This window comes from Jaculus jaculus, chromosome 9 (genome assembly GCF_020740685.1).
Source record: "Jaculus jaculus isolate mJacJac1 chromosome 9, mJacJac1.mat.Y.cur, whole genome shotgun sequence".
In the NCBI taxonomy this organism is placed as follows: domain Eukaryota; kingdom Metazoa; phylum Chordata; class Mammalia; order Rodentia; family Dipodidae; genus Jaculus; species Jaculus jaculus.
This window is the reverse complement of record NC_059110.1, coordinates 43,844,989-43,870,118: the sequence shown is the minus strand read 5'-3', so window position 1 is coordinate 43,870,118 and position 25,130 is coordinate 43,844,989. Positions and strand designations below refer to the sequence as shown.

Here is a 25,130-nt window from a genome sequence, read left to right as displayed (position 1 = left end):
CTGTAAGCTTAAATAAATCTCTTTTTCTTCCCACAAACTGTGCCTGGTTTGGAAGTTCATCACAGTAGCAAGAGGCTGTCTGCTATACCATCATCTGGTTTTTTTTGGGAGGGGGAGGGGGGTCATTTTTGTTTTTTCGAGGTAAGTTCTCACTCTAGCCCAGGCTGACCTGGAATTCCCTATGGAGTCTCAGGATGGCCTCAAACTCATGGCGATCCTCCTACCTCTGCCTTCCAAGAGCTGGGATTAAAGGCGTGCGCCACCATGCCCGGCTTTTTGTTTTTTGTGTTTTTTTTTTTTTTTTTTGTTAATGAGAGGAAGGACTCTACTTAGGCTTACAATCTAGGGGACGTTCCATCAATGGCAGAAGAAACTAAGTCCTTTTTACAGATTCCAGCAGAGAAACCACCAACAGCCAGCACCACAAACTCAGAAACAACCAAAAGTCAAACTGCTCTCTCCATACTGTTGGGCTGGAATCCAGATCAGCTCTCAAACCCATTTTAGGGCTGGACTCTGGGATTTGCCCCAGTGACACTTCCTCTAGCCAGACCTTGGAAACTCAAGTTACAAGTTTAATTTCAATGTATCACCTAAGTCTCTGGAGACATCCATTTACAGTATCATATTCAAACTGCCACATGTATCCATTCAAAGGTTAAACTGTCAATACAGTAACTTTTTTTTTTTTTAAGTAGAAACTTTGTGGGGACACATATTATGTTGGTACTACCAACTTCTTCCTCTCTGGACCATTCCACTAGATCCCATCCATCTTTTAAACTTTCTCAGATCTTGAGGAATAGTATGTGTTGGAAAGAGAGAGAGAGAGAGTATGACAGTAAGTACAGAGATGTTAATCAAGGGAAGTTGATTAAGGAAAAGGAAGATCATGGGGACTTATTTTAAAAATTAATTGAAAAGTACAGCAGGTATCAACAAAATCACCTAAAATGTAAATGTATGGAGAATAATTATGACCCAATCCCAAAGTATAAAAGTATAGTTCTTAGTTTTCCTTACTTCCCGTCATGTTCTTTTATCATCACACCAATAGCCACTTGACATTATGCTGATTAATTTATATTTATCTCATTGATTTACGTCCACTTGCAAGTACAGAACAGTCAAACAACCAATCTCAAGAGCCAACAAAAAGAAGTTCACAATAACCAAAATAGACCAGGCTCAAAGTAGTACAACACACAAGAAAGCACAGAACTCCATGAAACACCTCATCATGGCAGGGATTAATTCAAACATCACAGCAATAACCTTAAATATTAATGGTCTTAATTCACCCATCAAAAGACACAGGTTATCAGCATGGTTAAAAAATTGGACCCTTCTATCTGCTGTCTTCAAGAAACCTACCTCACCACTAAAAATAGACACCTTCTTAGGGTAAAATGTTGGAAAATTATATTTCAAGGAAATGTAAATAAAAGATCAGCAGACATTACTATATTAATATCTGATAAAACAGAATTCAAACTAAAAGTAATCAAAAAAGAAAAAGAAGGCCACTTCTTATTCATCAAGGGAATGATCCAACATGAGCACATCGTAGTCATAAATATATACATATAGGCCATCCCACCTCCACAAACATAAACCATTCAAGAAGGCAAGAAATGTTGAGCATTGGGCTTAGTTTTGTTAAAAGTACAGAAGGAAGGATGAATGTATCCCACATCTATACTGGAATTATTAGGGGAAGGTGGGGCCCAAATGTAAGTTCCAGAGGAAACATTGGGAAAAGCTGGACGGGGATAGGGAAGGTGGCTGAGCAATGTACTACAAGCAGCTGGGGAGACCCAGATATTTTAGGTCTCTTGCTGGTGTGCAAATGGATCTTTTTTTTTTTTTTTTTTTTTTTTTTTTTTTTTTACAAAGTTTTCCCATGGACAAAATTTTCATGGGCTTTACACAAGTTTTAATTAAAAAAAAAATCTTTCTGTTAACAGAGTTTTTGTACTTTAATGACTTCTCAGTACAAAAGATTATCCCAAGGTTGGGAAACAAACAAGCCCTTTGATCTTAGCAATATAAACATAAATATTAAGGAATGGCCAAGTCTTATCAGTAACACTGAATGTGTATAATCTTGTTTACATGTAGGTGTTAAAGTCTTGTCAAATGGCCTGGAGCTATGGATACAAGGCCAGCCAAATGGCTTTAGACAATTTCCCCTTATTTATTTATTATTATTTTATGAACTGAGCCCTTCTGGGCCTCAGTATAGAAATACTGTGTCTATCTTAGGTTGTCCTCTACGATATTTAGGCCTTACCCATCATTGGTACATGAATTCCATCATTCATGCCCTGTCTTAGGTTGACCTAACTCAAGAGAATCTTACCTGTCTTTGACTACCAGCCTCTGCAGGGGCTTTAAGATAATGTCTCAGGAAGCCAGGGTCAGGTCCATAGCTGTATCCCATGTACTTTTGTATGGATATCTATAATGGATCTCAAAAGGCATTTATGGGAAGCAATCACAGAATGAGCAAAAGACAAACACCTGTAGTAACAACACTTCCTATCCAAGAAGTGAAAGAATTCCATCTAGGGAAGACAGACTTAAAAGTAGATATTAAGTCATCAGCAACTTTAGCTGCATTAAAAATAAGATGATTATTTTGCAAAGACAAAGTCTCTGAATTTAACTGAATCAGATCTAGGAAATACTATCGTTGTGCCAAATATCCCTTAAATGTATTTTCCCAACACTGTTGACTGTTATTATATTTTTTAGAAGTAACACAAATCCATTGAAAATCTACATGACACTCCAAATGAGTTTTAACTTTCAACCCTAGTATATAGAGTGTCTAACAGGTGAAACTGTACCTAGGGTAAGGATTGAGCCCAAGATCTTAAAGGGAGGTACAGTTTGAACTTTCTCAGGAGCTACTTTAAAGCTATGAGTATGAAGGATAGTTATACATTAAAAGTACAAGCCTAAAGCCAAATACCACAGCACACTTTAGGAACTCCTGCTAGGCACACCTTGTATATCTTTAGATTGAAATCTGAAACTCACCATCACACCTTAACATAAACTATTGAATATATTGGGGGTCATTTATTTAAATTAGCACATTCTGCCCCTGGAGTCCAGTCGATTTATAACCATCACACATTATAAATTGTTAGAAAAATTTAGAATATTTAGGGTAAATAATGCTTTTTAGTTGGTCGTGCGGGGGCAGAGATTCCCCCTTTTGTTTTTGTAATTGAGACTTGAGAGTTTGATTATATCTTAATGATAGCCTGGCCTTGGGGGTTGTATGGAATGCCTGTGGAATGTGAGATTTTCCAAGTCTGGAGAAAATCTACAAAGGCCTTGCTTACAAAGCAGGGGCCATTATCTGTTTTAATTTGATCAGGCAGCCTGAGAGTGTTGAAACATTGAAGCATATGACTAATGGCATGTTTAGATTTTTTCCCCAGTAGGTGCAGGAAAAGGTCAGTGAGCCCAGTCACCACAAGAGGGCGGACTTCTCCCCTGCCCCTACCTGGGTCAGTCCAAGGGGGCCACGTGGCAGTCTCCTAGAAGGTGGATTGCCCACCAATTCCCAGTAGGGGAGGACAGGGCACAAGCTGCCAGGAGGGTGGCCATCTATTTAAATTACCAAATTTAGCCCCTGGCTCCCAATAGATTTATAATTATCATATATTATAAATTGTTCTCAGCTTAATTTTAAAGGTCCCCACAGTCTTGACCAATTTAATATATTAAGACCTGTAAAATTAAACAAGTTAAACACTTCTAACATATAAAGGCACAGAGTAAACAATTTTAACTGGAATAAGGCATAGCAAGGAGAGACTAAAACAATATAACTGAACCACCATAACCTAAAATTAGTCTCAGTGCCTGTAATTTTTAACTTGCTTGAGGTTTTCTAGCTTAAAATCCTAAGTCTCAGACGGGCGTGGTGGTGTACACCTTTAATCCCAGAACAGGAGGATTACCATGAGTTTTAGGGCACCCTGAGGCTCCATAGGGAATTCCAGGTCAGCCTGGGCTAGAGTGAAACCCTACCTCGAGAAACCAAAACAAAAACAACAACAACAAATCTTAAATCTCTTAATCCAATATCTCTAGCTAAGCATATCAATCTATTACAAATTTAACCTTGATTAAACAAACTCTCTGGGCCTGAGCAGCAGGATTTAGCCAGCCCTTATGCCAGTAGCCCAGTTCCAATGAAGTCCCCTGTAGTCTTTCTTTCCTTTTAGAAAGCTTATAAACCAAGTCTCAAAGTTTAATGCTGTCTGCACTTAGTATTTTTAAACTTTTATCTGAATAGTCCATAAAATTTGGCTTACCACTCCAGAAGACACCTTCAGTTGTAAGCACCAAGTCCATGCCTATTTCTCCAAAACAAAGGTTCCAAAAGATTAACATCCACATGGTCAGGTTCATTTTAGTTCATTCCTTGGTAAATTTGAAGACTGCCTTATAACTTATGAGGGTACACTCACCTGCACATGTACACCGATTACCTCCTCAACGAATGCCTCTCATGGGGCACTAGTCTGCTGGACTCCAAGAGCCGCACATTAGACACCAGATGCCAGGCTCCACTGGCAGGGGCAGGTAGTACTGAGGGAAGGACCAGGCCTGCTGGTTCCTTCCAAGGGGTTAAGGAGGAAGATGAATATACAAGGACTCAGACCTCTCCTAGCCACCGGAGAAAAACCACAGTGAGATGGGAGTCTTTTCGAAGCAGGAACTCACGGGAACTCTCTTTATTGCTATGAGCAGTTGCCTATATAATGTTGGGGACGAAAGTGGGGATTTTAGGAAGGGGGGGAGGGAGGGAGAGGTAAGGGCCAATAGTAAACTGTGACTATTGAAATAGTAATTTCAACTCCTGTGGGGAAGTAGCAGGCCAGAAGCCATTAGGTGTCTTGCTGAGTCCTAGCTGGCCAGAGACAGGTCACCAAACTTTAGCCTGGCTCAGGAAGTTCCACCAGGCCTCACACCTGGGCCTTTTATTAGAGCCCAACAAGATTGAGGCAGGAAGATTAGAGGTTCAAAGTCAGTTTAAGCTACAAAGCTATTCTGAGGCTAGCCCAACATACATGAAAACCTCTCAAAAGATAAAAAAAAAAAAAAAAACTCTTAAGACAATGAAAAAAGAAACTTAAATAGCTCTTAACCATATAAAATTAGAAAATAAAATTAGAAAAAATGCAAGCATTGATAGTTTTCTCCTGTCACATGAGCAAATATCCAGATGTAGTCACATGCTTTTGGGTAAGCTACTTTGTTCCTAAATGTACAGCTGCAATCAATATTCTTTTTTGATTTCAGTCATGAATAAGAACATTCAATGGGCTTCCCATTATGGAATCAGGAAATATGGGACAGTGATTGAATTCACACTTTAAACCTGCACAAAACCCCACAATGTATTAAGTACATTGCATGGGAGCAGTGGGCTGGGCAGTAGTTAGTGCACTACCTGCCTGTGATCCATATTGTTTGCAGGTGGAATAGTCCTTGCAGCAGCTTGGGAGCTAAGAGCTCTCACTGAGAGCAATGCTGAGAGACAAAAGGGAATTCAGCCTCTCAAGTCGTCATCATCTCACAACCAAGATAGATAATTTCAAATAGAAAACAATTCTGGGAGTGGGATGAGGAGAAGAGAGGGGGTGACAGAAAGTGATAAGTCCTGATTACACATATCTATCCATTTAAATTAAAACATCTCCCTAAAATAAAACAATGATAAGTTAACAAATAAAATAATGAATATAATACAAAGTTTCTTACAATAGATTTTGCAAGCACGATGACATATTACTGTCCTGTAGCTGCACCTGAGTGTGGTGCTTTTCCTGTAGCACATACATAAAGCATCAGGTATACATGAATGAATGTGTGTGTGTGTGTGTGTGTGTGTGTGTGTGTGTGTGAGTGTGTAATGGTGCTTTTCTATCATGGGAAACAACAACAACAAAAAAGTAAAAGTAAGAGAAAGGGTTTGCATTTCAACAAAATGAAATAACAGTTTTACTTCAGATCTAGGTTGACTCTACAGCTTCTTGTCACAATAGATTCTAAGGAGACATGAATCCCAAGAACAGCTGTCTGCACATCACACTCTCCCACTATAGCAGTGGCAACCTGCCCATCTGCAGAAGGAGGAAAGGTATTGAACACAATTTAACACTGAGATGTCTGAAAAGCTCTAGTAAACATCTATGAGGTGAATATCTAATAATATTCAGAGGCCTGCCATGTCAACTAAATTTCATAAGGTTTGGTGGCCAAGGCCACAAAGAGACACTTTCAAATTAAAGACAACTTATGGTGTTATGACCCCAACCACAGAACAGGAGCACATCATCTCAGTTCTAAGGTTTTAAAGGTCAGTATTCCTTACTTAGGAAAACTGATCTGTCCATGTCTGGATGCCATGAAATACTACATTCTGGAAAAAGGCCTGGGAGTAGGCCAGGGATAAGAAATATTCAGATTAGGCTCTTGGGAGCCTGCTGCTTGACGTGTATACAAGTCAATAAATTCTTTCATAAGATGGCAGTTGCAGTGGTCAAAAAAATAATGAAAAGATTGTGATCTCAGTAGATAATGACAATTTATATGCCTTGAATTTTCGAGTAAAACACCATTTATGCCTCTTTAAAAAAAAAAAAAAAGCAGTCTACAGGGACCTAGTAAAAAAATAAAGTGTTGACCATGGATTTCATCTACCTATCAAGAGGTATACTTTCTTGCATTACTGAGTCACAAAATCATGCAAAACTAGCAGCAATCCATAGCAAAGTGAAAATGTACATTCATGATGAAGTCCACATGAGACTAAAGTATACTGATAGGACCAAAAATGGAGCATTCTAGAATGCCCTATTGTGTAGCATGTGGGCACTAGGGCCCTGCATTATGGATTAGAGCCAAACAAAAGCACCTCAGGCAGTAGCCAGAAGCCTGGGTTGGTTTGCCATGGGTGTGATCAGTTTGTGAGTGTATTTATATGTGGTATAATAGCCAGAGGTAGGTGAGATATGATGAAAATTAATCATCAAATGATAATTGTTAAAACTATGAAAAATTCATGGAGGTTAATTATACAATTTTCATTTACAAAGTGCCAAATATTGACCATCATTTAAATGTGAAATAATGATAAAGATAATCAAGTTAGAAAAAGAGAAATTTCTCAGTGAAACTGTGTAGTAATAATCTTAATATTTTTAAACTAATTTCTTTTGGTCTGAATTTATTTTTTCAAACTTTGTTTGAGAGAGAGACATACACACAACAGACAGAGAGAAAGTGAGTGACTATGGATGTGTCAGGACCTCTTGCCTCTGTAAATGAGCTCCAGACTCATGTGCCACTTTCTGCATCTGTTTTTTTGTGGGTACTGGGGAATTGAACCTGGTTTTCAGGCTTTGTAAGCAAAACACCTTTCATTACTGAGCCATCAGTCCAGTCTCAATTTTCAATGATTAGTGTAATTTCTTGGAATGCTATTCTGTATTTTTCAATATCAATGGAGTTCAATATTGTGGTAGTCAAAGTGTATTTTGCATGCACCGATCTTAACTATTTTTATCAAATTGTTTAAATAAGCACCTGTAGCTTTTCTTACCACTGTTTTCATTGTGTCCCATCGATTTCTGTGTGTTGCTTTCAATGAGACTTAATTTATTAGTAGTAATTGTTGGCATCCCAAGTAAGTTCACTTTTGTTAGCAGTATACATATTTTACAAATGTACATCACATACTATAGACATGGCATCTTTATTTAGCTTTGATACTTGATAAGATCTCCTTTTGAAATTGAGATATAGTCATACTGATTCTTATTACATGGAGTTCTTCAACTAATGATACCTTAAATTGCTGTGATTTGATGTATCTGCCCTCCTAGGATGCTGCTCATTTAATCTTAGTGTAAGAAAAAGTTGTGTAAAAGCTATTTTTTTTAATTATTAGATGCCCCAGCCCACCCTGTGATTCCTCTCTTCTGCTTCTCACTCCACGGCAGTGTGACCCAGATACTTCACAATGTGGCCCTCACTGTCCCAGCTGAAGTGAAGCTTCTCAGATACTTTTCTATGGAGAAAGCACATGGATGCTTCCTCCATAGCCTGTCAGTGTGGTACTAATGGTGAAGACATCAGTGTCTATAGACCTGTCAGAAGCTTATAGGTGCTTCACTACAGATCCTCTCATTCCTGAGTGTGGGGAAAGGTGGGAGTAGGAAGGAATGTGTGGGAAGCTAGTGGATGCTATGCCCCAAAGCTGGTCAGTCCTGCACTTTGAGTGTCTCATCCAGAGTAACTACCCTAGAGGACCTCTTATTTATCATGAAACAATTAACTTTATTTACATATTCAAGACTTTTCTCTTACTATTCTGAATTTTTGAACTCACTCTTTTGCTAATATTTTGTGACATATGAAGTCTTTCATGATTCTGTAAAATTATATTGAATTTCTAACCAAGCATATTGCTTTGAGAATTTGAGGGTCTCTTGTGTGTTGTTACTGAGGAAATTCTCTATCTCAATGCCAGGAAAGTGTTTAAAGACCAGTAATTAATGGGTGTGATACAGATCTTGCAGTACTGAGCGCTGCGGTCACTTCTTTCCATCACCATGATACCTTCTGAGTCGTCCCAAGGTCACTGCCATCTGAAAAGAGAATATTCTCAACCAAAAGTGAGAGTAGCATTAATATAAGGGTATGAACATTAACAGAAGTGCTTACTGGGCAGCTTGATAAGCAAAACAGGGGTAGTCATAAGCCCTAGGGGTTTAACGTCTGCTGTTGTCTGACCAAGTGATAATACTTAATTTTTATACTTGTCATGTCTCATTTATTATTGTTATTTTTCAGTACTTTCTCCAAAGCTACTTTCTTCCATACTGCCTTCTTCACAATCCAACTCAGCTCAGACACAGGTGTGTTTTCATATTCTGTCCTGACACTGTGATGTTAGTGTAAGAGATACGGCATCTAAGCTCCCTATCGTATCCTGTGTCATTTTGCAAATGTCACCTGCAGTCTTCCCACGTGCAGTGTGGCTGTGAGGAAGGGGCTTCTCGTCAGTTCTTCTCTTTGCAGAGTTCTACACTGTGCAGAGGCTTCGGTCTCTCTGTTCCTGGCAGCTCTGCACTCCACTGTGGGGAGTCCACGCCTGACCTTTGCTCTGGTCCATGTTCATCTGTCTTTAAATCTGGGATATTTATCTTCATTATGTTTTAATATTCATTGTTTTCTAATATTTTTCTTATGACAGCTTATAGTAACTGTCAATGTACATTTTTTAAACAGCATTTTTTTTTGTTCATTTTTTATTTATTTATTTGAGAGCGACAGACACAGAGAGAAAGACAGATAGAGGGAGAGAGAGAGAATGGGCGCGCCAGGGCTTCCAGCCTCTGCAAACGAACTCCAGACGCGTGCGCCCCCTTGTGCATCTGGCTAACATGGGACCTGGGGAACGGAGCCTCGAACCGGGGTCCTTAGGCTTAACAGGCAAGCGCTTAACCGCTAAGCCATCTCTCCAGCCCTCAATGTACATTTTTATGGATAATCTGTGGGTATTTCCATTTTTAAATTTTTCTGTTCATTTTGTGCTTCATTTTGAGAAAGTAACTCAGATTCATATTCTATATGGGCAAGAGTATAGAAGCTGCTTCAATAGCAGCTGTGAGCTGAGAAACACCAGCAGCTCAGCCTTCAAGTTACAGCAAGTGATATACTGTATTTATAGCCCCAGCATCACCATTTGGCTTTGGACCATCTACTATAACCCATCTGACCAATGGAAAGTGCTGACAACAGGCATCCCATACATACAGGCCCCACTTCTGCACTCACTCAAAGTGCAGGACTGACCAGCTTTGGGGCATAGCATCCACTAGCTTCCCACACGTTCCTTCCTACTCCCACCTTTCCCCACACTCAGGAATGAGAGGATCTGTAGTGAAGCACCTATAAGCTTCTGACAGGTCTATAGACACTGATGTCTTCACCATTAGTACCACACTGACAGGCTATGGAGGAAGCATCCATGTGCTTTCTACAGCATCCCAGGCACCTCTGCCTGCACCCTTTCCACAGGAGTGCGTGGCTCTGGGGATGTCAGCTCATCCTCAACTTCCTACATGTGTAGTACACCTGCTTTCATGAGGCCTGCAGCCTCGCCCAGTGGAGCAGGACTCAGGCAAGGGTAGAGCCTGTACTGCTGCTGCTTGCCATGCCATTCTGAAGACTAGAGACCCTCCGAGTCACAGCAGGCACACTGTGCAAGGGCTTGCCAGTTGGTGTTAGAATAATGCCAAAAGGTTCACACACTTCATTCCCTGGTCTTATGGCCAGAAAGCCTGTTTCATTGTTTAAGGCAGTGGACTCTAGTAAAATATATTCAAATTTATGGACTTCAAGTACTCAACTTGACAGGTGATAATATATGTGGATTCCTGAGAAATCATTTCCACAATTTAGAGAAGAAATACACTGGTTTTCAGGCAGAAGTTTCCCCATGTCCCTGGATATGCTCTTCTCTCCACTGTTCCCATTTCCTGCCTCCACATCCATGCCACTGAGAAGTGTTGATATTCCTAGAAATGTACAGTAATTTAAACAATGTTGCTTCACTGAAATGGTATTCTCACTGAGAATACTTTCTGTGAGTATAATGAATATTTTTCCATGTATTAATAGGTTATTTTGGTAATATTTGTGTTGTTTTGTTAGTAAACATGAAACTGCTGTTGATGATCTTGTAGACTTACCCACAAAAATAAACTTTGATGGTTCAGAAGAGAATCGTTGTGTTCCTATACTTGACTTTCTGGGAGACTCTATCATTCTCATTGCCTATTGAGGGTGTGTTTAAATTTTATCTTCTTTGACTTTAATATTTTCAGGTCACAAAAGCTTAAAATTTTATCCATTTCTTTTAGGTACCCAGGTTTGGGCTGTTTGCATTTTTTTTTCCCCGGGGCAACACATGTCTTCTCCCCAGATAGGGCACAGATGTAATAAATAATAGGAATGTACACACCAAATCCAGTTTTGGTGAACCAGTGTGTTTATTGCTGTTACATATCAGGGTGAGTAGTTGCTTACAGGAGCAATAGATACCACAAGGCCTGGGGGGAAGTGCTACCATAACCACCCCAGCACAGGTGACGACTCATGGGAGCTGCATCTCTGGAGCACACAGCACAACCTGCAGGCAGCTGACTTGGAGAGTCTCAGCATACTGCATGGCAGGCAGCTCAATTAGGTTGCTGCTCACTGCACCACTTCCAGGTAGCTCAACTGGAGATTCTCCTCTCCAACCAGTTGTTTTCCCTTCAGGACAGTATTTTGCAACATTTTTCAGGACTTGTTCACTTCCCGAGTCTCTGTAACTTTCTTCCTGCTAGCCCATCTAGAAAGAACATTTCCATTTCTAGTTAATATAACCTTGGGGAGTCGGGTTTTCCAGAGTTGACTTTCTGAATCAGAGCCTTTTTCCTCTCTTCAGGAGAGAATATTTCAATTCAGAGGAATTTACTACACAACAAGAAAATGTTAAATTTCCAAAATATTATTGGATTATCTACCAGATTTCATTAGAGATTGTTGTAACAACTTTCATTTCATCTCTAAATTTTAGTTCATCTTTTATGTTAATTTACTTTGCAGAACTGATTCCTGTAAAAAAAAAAAAAAAACAATTTGTCAAAATATGATTTGAATTCTTCTGAAACAAATAAAAAAGATCACACTAAGAACCATTACCAATCATATAGGGATGTTATTATTCCAATACAGATGGTCCCAAGGATAGAAAGAAAGTCATTTGATGAACAAAAGAGGAAGTGGGTTCCCTAACTTGACAGATTACAAAAAAGTACACTTGAATCTCACCTGTCAATACTGTGACAAAGTCAATTAAATAGTGTGAGATTCAGAAAGAAAAGTGAGAATAATGATATTGAAAGCTGAATCAAAAATGGAATCTATATCACCCCTCAATGGCACAGGGTTGTCTGTGGAAGAGGGGGAATAGTCAGAGGGAGACATGGAGCGTGGCAGAATGCTTTTTTTGTGCACATAACTTGGCCTTTTACAGTCAGAGCAGTTGTGATTATCAGCAATGGTCTGCACAACAGGAGGTCCATTAGCATTCTGTCATGGAGGGGGAGGTAGAAGTTCAGGAGACCAATTCCTCAAGCCTCATGTTTCTACACCCTATTAATAAGTAGGCATATGATTTTTACTAAAAGAATCTAAGTTGTTAGAGGTCATCAGGGATATAAAAGACTCACTTTAAGATCAGGGACAAGTTGGGGAAATGGGTCTTCGTAATAAGTAGAATTCTAGCTAACATCTACTTTACCATGGTTTGAATACCATAACAACACTATCTTGCGTAGTGGAGCAGACCTATATTGTTCCTGTTTGTATAGTTGGGATTACGCTTCTTCTCTTTCTTCCTCCCTCTCTTTGACTCTCTCAAGAAAAATAAAATGCAATGGACTTGCCACTTTGGTTGTAGCAAGGACGGAGGCAGTGAGTGAATTTCCTCCCACTTTAGACTGGAATAAAAAGAACCAAGTGTTAATTGTTGCAAGGGAGCAGTAGGCTGGGAAATCACTAGTGCTCTCCCTGGGAGTAGTCCTTGCATTAGTCTGTGGGGAAGGTCTGCTATAAAAGGAAGTGGAGAGAGACAGGGAGAGGGAGAAAGGGAGACACACACACACATACACACACACACACACACACACACACACACACACACAGAGAAGTAGAAATAGAAGAAGAAGGATGAGGAGGAGGAAGAGAAACAATAGGAGGAAGGAGAAAGAGAAGGAAGGAGAAGGAGGGAGAAGGGGAGCATGAAGGAGGAAGAGGAAGGAGAGAGAGGAAGAAGAGGAAGGAAGGGGGCAGGAGGAAGAAAAAGGTGGAAGAGGAAGAAGGAGGAGGAGAAAAGACGTGAGGAGAAAGGAAGAGGAGGATGGAGAAATGTAAGACCCAAAAACCTGAAAAAAACTAATGAAAAAATTAGAACACTTTAATATAGATAGTGTAAGACTTTCTGAATGGTTTTCCATGAGCCAGGAATTAATCAATCAACAAATGGGATTTTATGAAACTCAATAACAATTGCACAGCTAAAGAAGCTATTATCATCTGAATTAAGTGACACCTTATTGAATGGGAGATAAATACATCTGACAGCTAATATCTGGACTATAAAAACAACTAAAAATATAAATAATAAAAATCAATTAACTCAATTAAAGTTTCCCATGGAACTTGAAACAGTTTTCAACTAAGAATACACAGGCCTAACAAACATTAAAAAAAAATATTCAACATCTTTCTCCATCAAAGAAATTCAAATTATGACTTCTTTGAGATTCCATCTCAGAATAGCTATAATTAAAAAAAATCAAACAATAACAAGTGCTGGAGAGGGTGAGGGGAAAGCAGAACCCTTATTCACTATTGGTGCATGTATAAACTGGTCACAAACCTAAAATTGCATCTACCTTTGACTCAGCCATTTCACTCTTGGGCATGTAACAGAAGCACTATACACTTAACAATTGAGATACTCAGCCACATTCATTGCTGTTCTAATCACAATAGTTAGGAAATGAAATCACCATAGATGCCTATCAGCCGATGAATGTAAAAATTTTATAATACATATTTTTTTTTCATTAGTTTTTTCAGGTTTTTGGGTACACACACACACACACACACACACACACACACATACACACACATGCATATTGGACTTTACTCAGTTAAAAGTAAAAATGAATTGTGAAATTTATAGTAAAATGGATGAATACAGAAAATTTTTATTGATGTAAAGTAGGCTCTTAAAGGCAATGGCTGCATGTTCTTTCACATGTGGATCATAGCTTTGCATGCTTAGATTTGTTTGTAAGCAGGAGTAGTGTCAGTAGTAGAGACCAGGACATTTGAATGAGACCAGGGAAGAGGAGAATTGAGGATGGCTAGAAGAGGGGCTAGTGGGTAAGTATAGGATCAAAATATAGTAGAAGAAGTTTAAGTACAAGGGAAAGGAAAGGAGGGAAAGATGGTGGAGAGGGATACACAAAACTCAAGATGTCATTAATAGTGAAATAAAACGTACTTCTTTCTAATTAAATATATAAGTTTAGGGCTGGAGAGATGGCTCAGCATCGAAGGTGCTTCTCTGCAAATCCTAAGGACCCAGGTTTGATTTCCCAGTACCCACATAAAGTCAGATGGACAAAGTGGCACTTGTGTCTGGAGTACATATTCAGTGGCTAGAGGCCCTGGCACAACTATTTTCCCACTCTCTGTCTCCTTGCACATAAATCAAAAAGATATTTTTTAAAATTATAAATAGAAAAAAAGGGAGAGAAAGATAGGAACGGTGGTGCATTCTTTTAATCCCAGCAGTCAAAAGACTAAGGTAGGAGGAGCAAAATGAGTTTGAGGCCAGCTTGGAGCTGCTACAGATTGAGTTCCAGGTCAGTCTGGGCTACAGTAAGACTGTGCCTAAGAAAATGATGCTGGGGGTGGAGGAATGGTTTTAAAGAATTATCCTACTAAGGTGAAAAATGTTTTGCATCAAAGCTGCAAGTTTTTACAGGTGCCAATGCCAATGTGGTTTCAATCCCCACCCCCACCCCCACTGAGTTGTTTATCAGGGAGGCTTATGAGGCCCCAAAATAATATCAGTTATTGCCAATGCTTTTGTAAACCCCCTTGAAACTAGAAAATAAGACCTATTGCTGATAATTCCACATAAAGTTACAGGGCACTGAAAAGTCAAGCTGGAACTCATGCGAAAACTACCTAACTTCTGGCCAGGTGCCACAGTGATGAAAGTGCTGTGCAGGCTGCAGGGAGAGCAGAGTCTTCAAGAGCCTTAACATGAAGTGGATCATCCCAGTGTATACAGCCCACTAGCTAGGCAAGGTGTGCCCAAAGGTGAAGCAGTGGTACACAAGATTTGGGGCTAACCAATTGCTCTCTGATTGGATTTGATGCCTGCTCGATGGGAGGGAATTCATGCTTGACACTGAAAACTCTGTCAATGCCTGTGACTTGGATAAATGGATATGTTGTGTCCATCAAGTTGTCTTATATTTATGACCACTGATCAATGCTGTTCTCATTTTTGGTTAGAGAAGTTCTTTTTATAGTTGTCAGTAAATACCAGGAATACCCAAAATGATGAGAAAAGAAAGCTCAATGCTTAGGATTACACAAGTCATTATGTGTCATATTCACCAGGTTTCAAGAAACATTGCAGAGGAAGTGGCAGGAATATGAGTGCCACTCTCACTACTATACAGATAAACTTCTCTAGATGGCAATAAATACTGGGGAGACTCAAAACTCATCAAATCTGAAAACAAGAGGCTATTAAGAGTTCTGCATTAAACAAGATAATCTATCACACCCTTGAAGGCTCTAGAAACATTGCATAAGAGGGACTGGAAAGAATCTAAGAGCCACAGGGTGGAAAGAAGTACTTTGGGGCACTGCCCTCTAAACATGAACTGATTGGTGAAGTCATGATCTCACTGGGTGCTAGTACCACTTTGATATGCAGGGCAGAGGACAAAAGGAATGAAACAATGAAACAGGAAAAGCTACCTAGAAAGGGGGGGTATGAGAATGGGATGGGGAAAGGAGGCAAGACAGGATTATGGATAGGAATATATTAAATTATAGTATGTTCACATATTGAAATTCTCATAATTTTTTAATGTAAATAAAAATAGAAAAAATATTATGCAAAAGTTAGGGCTGGATAAATGGCTTAGCAGTCATGGCGCTTACCTGTGAAGCCTAAGGACCCATGTTCAAACTCCCCAGATCCTATGTAAGTCAGACATACAAAAGTGAGGCAAGCACAAGGTTACACATGCCCACTAGGTAGTACGTGTGTCTGTAGTACTATTATAGTGTCTGAGGCCCTGGCATGCCAGGTCTCTCTCTCTCTCTCTCTCTCTCTCTCTCTCTCTCTCTGTCTCTTTCTCTAAAAAATAAGACAATTAAAAAATTTTAAAAAGAAATTAGAGTTATGCTGTTAGTAGGAATGCCAATTGTGAAGCTGCTTTACAGAAAACAGTAAAGAATTACTTTAAAAAATTAGAAATACAACTGTCTGTAACTGCAAGTCTATTTTTGCATCTATGCAAAACAATTGAAAATAGAACATTGAAGAGGTTTGATTAAAATGTTAATTGTAGAATTGTTCATAATGTCTATGAGGTAGAAATAGCCTAAGTGTTCATCGATGCATGAGTAGAATAGAAATATAATGGAAAATATATGTACATAAAACAAAATATCTCAACTTTGAAAACAAAAGTATTTTTGTTGTGTGCTATAACAGATGAAACTTAAGGTTACATTGTGTCATTCCATTTGCCAAAGTAAATATTTAAACTAATCAAACGTATTGAATAGTGACTTATTCTCTCAAAAACATAAATATACTCCCCTGTTCACTGTAGCATATTTCATGATAGGGAAACAATGTAAGTCATTGTCCATGGTTGAAAGGATAAAGAAACTGTGAATATATATATCGTGCAATATTATTCAATCTTCATAAAGAGGAACTATGACCATCGGTGGACAAATGAATTAAGCTGAAGTATGTTATATAAGTGAAACAAGCCAGACCCATAAAGACAACTGTGTGTAATCCCAGTCACATGTGAAAAAAAATCAAGCCCATAGACAGAATAGAAGAAGTTGGAAGATAAAGGAAATTCGAAGAACTTTTGGTTATAATATTAGTAAGTTCTAGACACCTAACATACATGTTAGTAGCTATAGCTAATAATAACACATCATAGCCTTTAAATTTGCTAAGAAAGTCAATTTTAAGTATTCTAATCACAAACACAAAGTTAATGTATGATTGATCATATATGTATGTGGCTATCATTGTTTTATATCTTGAATATATATTTCATTTTTAATTATACTTTAATAAAATTGAACAAAAAGTTAATTTGAAAAAATAAGTAGATGGTAGTTGCTTAGTCTGGAGGGAGGGGAAAATGGAGAGCTGTTTAATAAGGCATACAGTTTTAGTCATGCATGATGACAAGACATTGTACAGCAATGTGCAAATAGTTAATCATACTTTATTATACAGAGTAGATTTTTTGCTATAGACTTATAACTAGCTTAAAAAGTTAAAATTCAGTTATTTTAGGAAAGAGGAAAGGAGTGAGGGTGAATTCTTGGTAAACAAAAATGGCAACTATATATCCTTAAATAGGATCTTTGGCCAGGCATGGTTGTGTACACCTTTCATGCCAGCATGTGGGTATCTGAGGTAGAAGGATTGCTATGAGTTTGAGACCAGTCTGGAGCTAGGGAATAAGTTCCAGATCAACATGGGCTGGAGTGACACCCTACCTCAAAAAAACAACTGGTCTTTGATTATTATATACTCCAGACTGCATTTCAGCCTCAGAGGGTTGAACTTGTCAGTCTAAAAGTTATAAAAATATGTATGCTACATTATATTGTGCATAATACCATTCATGTTCATTAACTGAGTATATAGTACATGTACTCATATTTTGGTAAAATAATTAAATACATCACTTACTTTAACTTTTACAAGAATACTATAGAAATTCGTAAAATTATACCCATTTTGCAAATATGAAATTTAAGATTGAGAGTTTAGGGGGTTTGTTCAAACTGAGAAAGAAGCAGATGAATTCAAACACAGCAAGTATAACTGCAGAGCCCATCCACTAAAACAAGCAAAAGCAACACAAACCAAAGTGTGTTCTAAGAAAATCTTCCTTCCAGTGAGCTCACTGTGATTGACACAATCATGATGGCAGCTTAAAAGTAATGAAAACACTAATTTCAGCATCTCGCATAACCACATGTAGGTAAGAGAACAGTTATGAATCAATATTAATCTTACTTTGACCCTCTAATGCAGCTCTGGCTTCATTTTCAATTTACTGACCTAAGCATGTGAATGTTACTGACCCAAGTTAACTCAGAAACAGTGAGCAAGTCTTAATGTTTCTACTTTCCTCTTTGCATTCATGCCTACTTTGATAGGCCATGGCAATAGTTAAATGATCAGAAAGTTCAGGTTTCCTTCTCTTTAGAACTTGTACAAGTTGCTTTTACTTACCTGTATCAACAGATTCTTCAGGGGACATTTAAATACTAGTGTTAAGTGTTATCTCTGGGTCATTGTGGCTGGAAGCAATTCTAGTATTTTTCCCGTTCTAATTTTGGTTAGGGAAAAATCCTCTTTCCTTATGGATGATAGACTGAACACAGTCATAATTAGTTTTACATTATATTAATGAAATTGTGGTCATTTTCCTGAGTCGCCCTTCCCTTATAGTGCCATATTAAGAATCCTAGAGTAGGGCTAGACAGAGGACTAAGTGGTGAAGTGCCTGCAAAGCCTAAGGACCAAGGTTTAATTTTCCAATACCCACGTAAAGCCAGATACACAGTGGCTCATGCATTTGGAATTTGTTTGTAGTGGCTGGAGGCCCTGGTGTGCCCATTCTCTCTCTCTTCTCTCTGTCTGCTTGCAAATAAATTAAAATATCTTTAAAAGAATCCTAGAGTAAAGCAATTTTTCAGCATCATAATCAAGACTTAGCTCTTCAAAGCCATATTAAATTGATTTTCACACTTGGTTTTATCCTTGTATTTTTTCAAAAGTATTCTGTAAGTTACATTAAAAAATTAAATTTATAGTGTTCTAAGTCATATTAGGTAGAATTTAGGAATACTATATCCCAGTGTTTTTCACCTTCTACTATACCTTCTCATTCATAACTCTGAAAAGGAATTTCACTTTTGCCTCATTCATATTTTTTCCTTATAATGTTGCTTTGTTTATTATCTCGTGGAAGAATTTGAATCGTCAGTGTTTAAAAAAAATATATATATATATATATATACATACACACACACACACACATATACATGAAATATTTATTTGAGAGTAAGAGAGGAAGAGAGAGAGAATGGGTGCACCAGGGCCTCCAGCTGCTGCAAACAAACTCCAGACACATGCACCACCTTATGCATCTGGCTTATGTGCATATGTGCACCCTAGAGAATGGAACCTGGGTCCTTTGACTTTGCAGGCAAGCACCTTAATCACTAAACCATTTCTCCAGCCCAGTAAGTGTTTTAAAATAAAGTGTTTGTTTATAGAGAGGGATTGAGTTGAAGTAGAGTCAAGAGGTATGAAGCCATAGGAGCTAGAGACTTGGACTTTTTCTAGTCTTTCTGTATTGTCAGCATCAGAAGAAACTATTCACTTGAATAATTTACCAGCTATGCTCCCACGTGAACTTTCAAGAATTCTCTTTGTTTTAACATTGTATCATGGGAATTTTCAAACACACAAAATTAGAGAGACTAACTACAATGTGTCATATGCCTATGAGCCAGTGCCAACAATTGTTAACATTTTTCTAGCTGCTCCTCTGGAGTGTGGTAAAGTAAATCTTTTTTCAATAGTTTTATTTTTATGGAGTTTTGTTCAACATTAAAAATTATGTAAGGAAATTATTCAAATGAATCTGACAGTCACAGTCAGACTTCTAGATATGCTCTTGTAGTAAAGGTGGAAGGGAAAACTGGTCAGCTTCCAGTTTCTTGACTCTGTTTCCTCTTTCTAAACTCTAAGGTAGAGAATAAAAAATAGCCTTCGCCAAGTGCTTTCCTTGCAAGCCTGAAGACCTGAACTTGATCCCCAGTATACATGTAAAATGCCCAACATGGTGGCGCAAGCCTGTGATCCCAGTACTGGGAGGCACAGATAAGAAGATGCCTGGAGCTTACTGGCCATCCACTCTAGCCTAATGGATGAGCTCCAGGCCAATGAGAGAGCATCGTAAGTAGAGGCAGACAGTGTTCCTGAAGGATGACTCCCAAAGTTGTCCTCTGGCCTCCAGATCCATGTGTACACATTTACACATACACATGGATGCACGCATGCACACACGCACACACACCAAATCCTTTTTCTCAGAAACAATTTCTAGCTTATAAGGATGAAATATGTAAAGAGCATTGCAAAGGTCAAGTAAATCTTGGGTTAAATGGAAACGTGTGTGTTGAAAATGAACTTATTACTTGCATAGTATGCTATGAAAAGTATGAAATTGAATCACTTTGACAAATATTTTGTTGAATTTCAATGAATAGACAGCAATTTAGAAATTGTAATGAGTACATATATTAGGTACTATTTCTTAATTTTTTTTAAATAAAGCAACCATAAAATTGACAGGTATTTTCACTGGGGATACTTCACTGTTATGCAGTAAGAACAAGGCAGACTATTTGTGCATTACTGTTTACATTAAGCAGTAGATTTTCCTATCTTGTTTTCATGTGAGTATTTAGGAAATACTGGTGATGCCCAGCACAGTCACCAAATGTGCCTTCCCTCCTGGAACCCTGTTACCTACGGCTAATTATCAATGGCCACATGGTTGTGAGAAAAATATTTTCTCTAAGCAATACAAAGAAAAATTGTTTTGAGTTAGTTAAACTCAATTCAATTTTGCAGAAAAATGTTTCTTTTCTCTCTTTATTTTTTGTTGTGTGAGGGCTATAAAGAGAAGCAAGCATGATATTGCTCAGTGACACTTGCAGACACTGTCATGACGAGAAACGTACAAACAAAAAGGCCTTCTGCCAGGCAGGATAATGTAAGTACTTTGATAGTGGTACAAATAAAAGACACAGCAATTTAAAACCTAAACAGAATCCACTGGCAGGCTAAATAGTTTCTGTGAGATAAAGTAGCACAGAGCCTCAGGAAGCTTTGCTTCCCAGCTGCAGCCCTCATGATTTGTACCTGGCCTGCTGAATTCATACAAGCCAGAGGGATTTTTCAGGTACTCTGTGGTTGTTCTTGCTTCACTACATTGCACTGTTCAGTGGTCTGTAGAAACTGTGAAAGGCTGACAGCATCTAATAAATGGATCTGTCCATAAGCCTTCATACTCAGCAACACTTCTATATTATTATCTCACCCTCAGTGCAGTGGGGGCAGAGAAGGAAATGATGGTACCAATATATGATGTGTCCAGACAAAGTTTCTAGTTAATAATAAAATAAGTAACTTCAGTATAACGAAGAAATTTTAGACAAGTCTAAATTGAGGGCCTTCTATCAAATATCAGTGGCCTTATATCTTTTTTCAGTAGTCATCAAGGTTAAGAAAAAAACAGGAACTGTTTCTATATCAAAGAAGAATAGTGAGGCATGGTAACTAAATGCAACATGTGATCCTGAACCAGAAAACAATGATTTTTTTCTTTGTCATAAAAATCATTAGTAAGAAAGGGCCAAGATACTGTCCTAATGTTAATGTTTCAATTTCAATAATTGGGGTTAAACAAAACAATACTGTTTTTAGAAGTTACATATTAAAATTAATTATTAATAGGAGACCTACCATTTATGAAAGTTACTTTCAAATGCTTCAGGAAAATTTGTGCCAGGGTCCAGCCCTGGCTTGAAGGAGGGTCCCCGAAGAGAGGTGTGAAAGGGAGCGGCGAAATAACGACTCGAAGTCAAGTTCTGGTGCAAGCTGACAGGCTAATGCTGAAAGCAGCTGAGTTTTTCCATCTTTCTCTCTTTTTTTCTTTCTTTCTTTTTTCTCTCTCTCTCTGCCACAGCTCTTAGCCTCAGTCTTTTATTTTCTGATCACGTCATACAAGAACAAACTTCAAGAAAGGTACAATTTTACAGAATTCATAGAAACTTTTTGTTATTCCTTATCATCAAACAATCCCATAATTATTCACCTCAAGTAAAGTCGTCAGGCCCCTGTAATGATTAACTGTTTTTACATTTTCCCTATGTATGTGCGGTCAAGCACTTGTGATTTCTTGGACTTCTACTTTCAATTACTCTATTAAAGGTGAGAGGAAAAACAACCACAAATGGGGCTTCCCGTCATTAATCACTGATCCAGTAGATCCATTTATCCTTTAATTATTTATTTTGAATTTTCCTTTTCACATCCCTCCAAAACTTAGACTTTGGTCCCCCCCCCCCCTCCCCGATTGAACTATTTCTGACTTCAGTTGTTTTTCTGTAAGGATTTCTGGTAAAGAGTCAATTGCAATTGCCACCATTTAGAAAAATTAGTCATATAACAATTTTTACATTGTTCCAGGATGTTCATTGTTTCCTTCTAAGTTTACTGTACTCCATGCCTGACTTTCTTTAAGGGCTTTAAGGAAAACAATTATCTCTGACCCATTTTCTTATTTTTCCAATTCTATGCCAGAGCCTCTTTCAGATACATTGACCAACACTTCACCAACACCAATTTTTACTGGAAAAGTAAACTTAGAGATTGGGACACCAAGTGAAAGACAGAGAAAGACAAACATTATACAGAAAACCACATGTTTCTGTAGTGTAGAGAGCCAAAGATTTTTCTATAGAGAGGCTACATCGGACTTCAAGGAAGAGACAGCTGGGCTGGAACTGTGTCAAGCAGCTCTGTAGCGCTTGATTCCTCGTGATCCTGAAATGGCATGCTTGCTGTCTCCGGCAAATATGCACATATTGGAAGACAAAAAATATAGGAAATATGGTTAAATATTAATATTGAAAAGTCTTTGTAAATAACATGTTGGAATTGTTTGTATAAGCTTTGTAATTTTTCTGTAAAAATAAAATTATTACATAATAAAAAGATACATGGAAAAAACTGAAATTTAGGAAACTTTTAAATTTAACTAAGACTGTTGGTTCTGAAGAATGGATTATGAAGACATGGTATATATACACAATGGAGTTTTGTTCATTTGTAAAGAAAAATAAAGTTGTGAAATTTGAAGGAAAATGGATGGAATTGGAAAAGATCATATTGAGTGAGGTGATCCACACACAAAAAGACAAACACAGCATAGTCTCACTAACATATGTGTCCTAGCCAGAAAATTTTAAATTTCTGTGTATAAGTTGCAATGAGTGTCTATACAGGTGAGGAAGTTAAAAGGGGTGCAGGATGGGGAGGGAGGAAGGTGTTTCAAAGGGATTGTATAACACATTGGGTGTGAAAGTAAAGAGGGGATAGTGGAAGGGAAAGGTTTAAGCAGCAGTAGGAATGGAGGGATGAGGAAGGGATGGATGAGGGAAGATGAACCAGAACTAATGCTACGTGAAGAACCCATATGGAAACCTACTAATTGTTAAGCCAACTTAAATTGTAATTTTTAAAAAAAGTTTAAATGAAGATCCCTTACATGCATGGCTAAAAGTGGTTCTGAGAAGCCACAGGGTATGAACTGAAAATCACAGTGCCAAGGATGAGATACCTCTCAATGAGTTGGTGATAATGGAAGGCACAGAGGCTCCTAAAATAATATTGAGTATTGTCATTTCTTTAGGCTGCCTACAAAAATGACATATTAAGTCCTTGTTGCTGAACACACCACGTACTATACTGGCAGGACCTAAAGAAGCCAAGTTGGAGCTGAACTAGAAGCTTCCACCCTGCTGGTTAATCTCCTCATGTCAGAACGTGCTACACAAGCTGCTGGGGGAGAAGAGTAATGAGCAGTCCTACCCAGCTGTGGACCACGTGCACTTCACCACAACCTGCAGGGCACGGTAGGGTCACTGGTGCAAAGTCACAGAGTTATGAAAGTCACTGCTTTATTCTCTGATTGGACCTGAGGCCTGTTCTATAGGTGAGAAATAATGTCTGTTACTATAAATCTGGCCCAAAGTCTGTGGCAAGGTACTTGGGCCCTAGGAGGGAACCCATTCCTATGGTTATGTTAATCAAAACAGCATGTCAAACTACCTTGTTAGTATCTACATTGTTCTCATAGATTGTTACTGTTTGCAGCCTTTATGCCATGGGTAGAAGTGAATACAGATATGCACAAATGGCACAGTTAACAGGAATAAGTGACTAGTTGGTGCTTAGCCCTAAACACAATACCTAAAATACACCCTACAAGAACTAGGGAAACTCAGAGAAGTGGGGACAGAAAGAATGAAAAGAGGATAGGTAGCATGACTGCAGAATGCTGTCTTCTTGATATGTCAAGTCTACTGTACTCATTGAACTCAGAGCAGAGGGGCTTTCCTGTACATGATGGGACCTATAAATAACTCCTCACAGATGAAGGTGGAGTCCAGGACACCCCATACCTCCTAGTGGCAATTGATGATTTATAGAAGAGGAGGTGTCATGTTCTTTAGTGATAAGCTATGGGAGGATTGTTTATTCTCCAGTAAACAATTCCACAGCCATGATTATGCAAGATACCCTAATTCAATTCTGTGGTGGTGGCATCTAATAGGGAAAAGGGATTTAGTGGGAGGAAAGTGGGAAGAGAAAGGACAATTTTGTGTATTGGGATAAATAATACATTGTATAAGTGTTTTAAGAATAAATAAATTTAATTTAAAAATTAAATGCTTCTGGGTTGCCTTTGAGTGTGTTATTGTGCCATCTGGAGGTTGTGAAATTTCCTTTGCTGTGAAGATACCTTGGAACCTTCCACCTTAGGCTCAGAGGATACTGTGGAGGAAGGGTGGAAAGGGCATTGGAGCTGGAGGGTGGATAGGAGTGCTGTGGAGCACTGTTGTCTGGACATGACATGACTATTGCACTCATATGCTCATGGCAGCTAAAGTTATCTTCACAGGGCTGGGACCATCAACATTTAATCAGACATAATGGAGATCTTCTATTCCCTGAGGAGTTAACATTTGCTGGGGGAAAGAGGAGTCATTTGTTTTAGTGATGTATCTACTAGTAGGTGGTGGGAAGAAGAAGTGGTTCAGAATGAGTAGGAGGGAAATAAGAGTTGATAATGATAAAAATAAAAAATATATATAATGGGCTGGGGAGATGGCTTAGCGGTTAAGGCATTTGCCTGCAAAGCCAAAGGATCCCGGTTTGACTTTCCAGGACCCACATAAGCCAGATGCACAAGGGGGCTCATGCATCCAGAGTTCATTTGCAGTGGCTAGAGGCCCTGGTGTGCCTATTCTCTCTTTCTGCCTCATTTTTCTCTCTCAAATAAATAAATAAATAAATATTTTTTAAAAAG

At 38.4% G+C, this 25,130-nt stretch overlaps 1 long non-coding RNA gene across 1 annotated transcript in view; it reads left to right on the top strand.

The window, feature by feature from the left end:
- The window catches only part of LOC123463578, an 80,569-nt gene extending 56,144 nt beyond the window's left edge, over positions 1–24,425 (top strand). The window contains exon 3 of the long non-coding RNA XR_006638992.1: positions 23,451–24,425. This is a non-coding gene — a long non-coding RNA (uncharacterized LOC123463578). The remainder of the gene's footprint in view (positions 1–23,450) is intronic.
- The last annotated feature ends 705 nt before the right edge of the window (positions 24,426–25,130 follow it).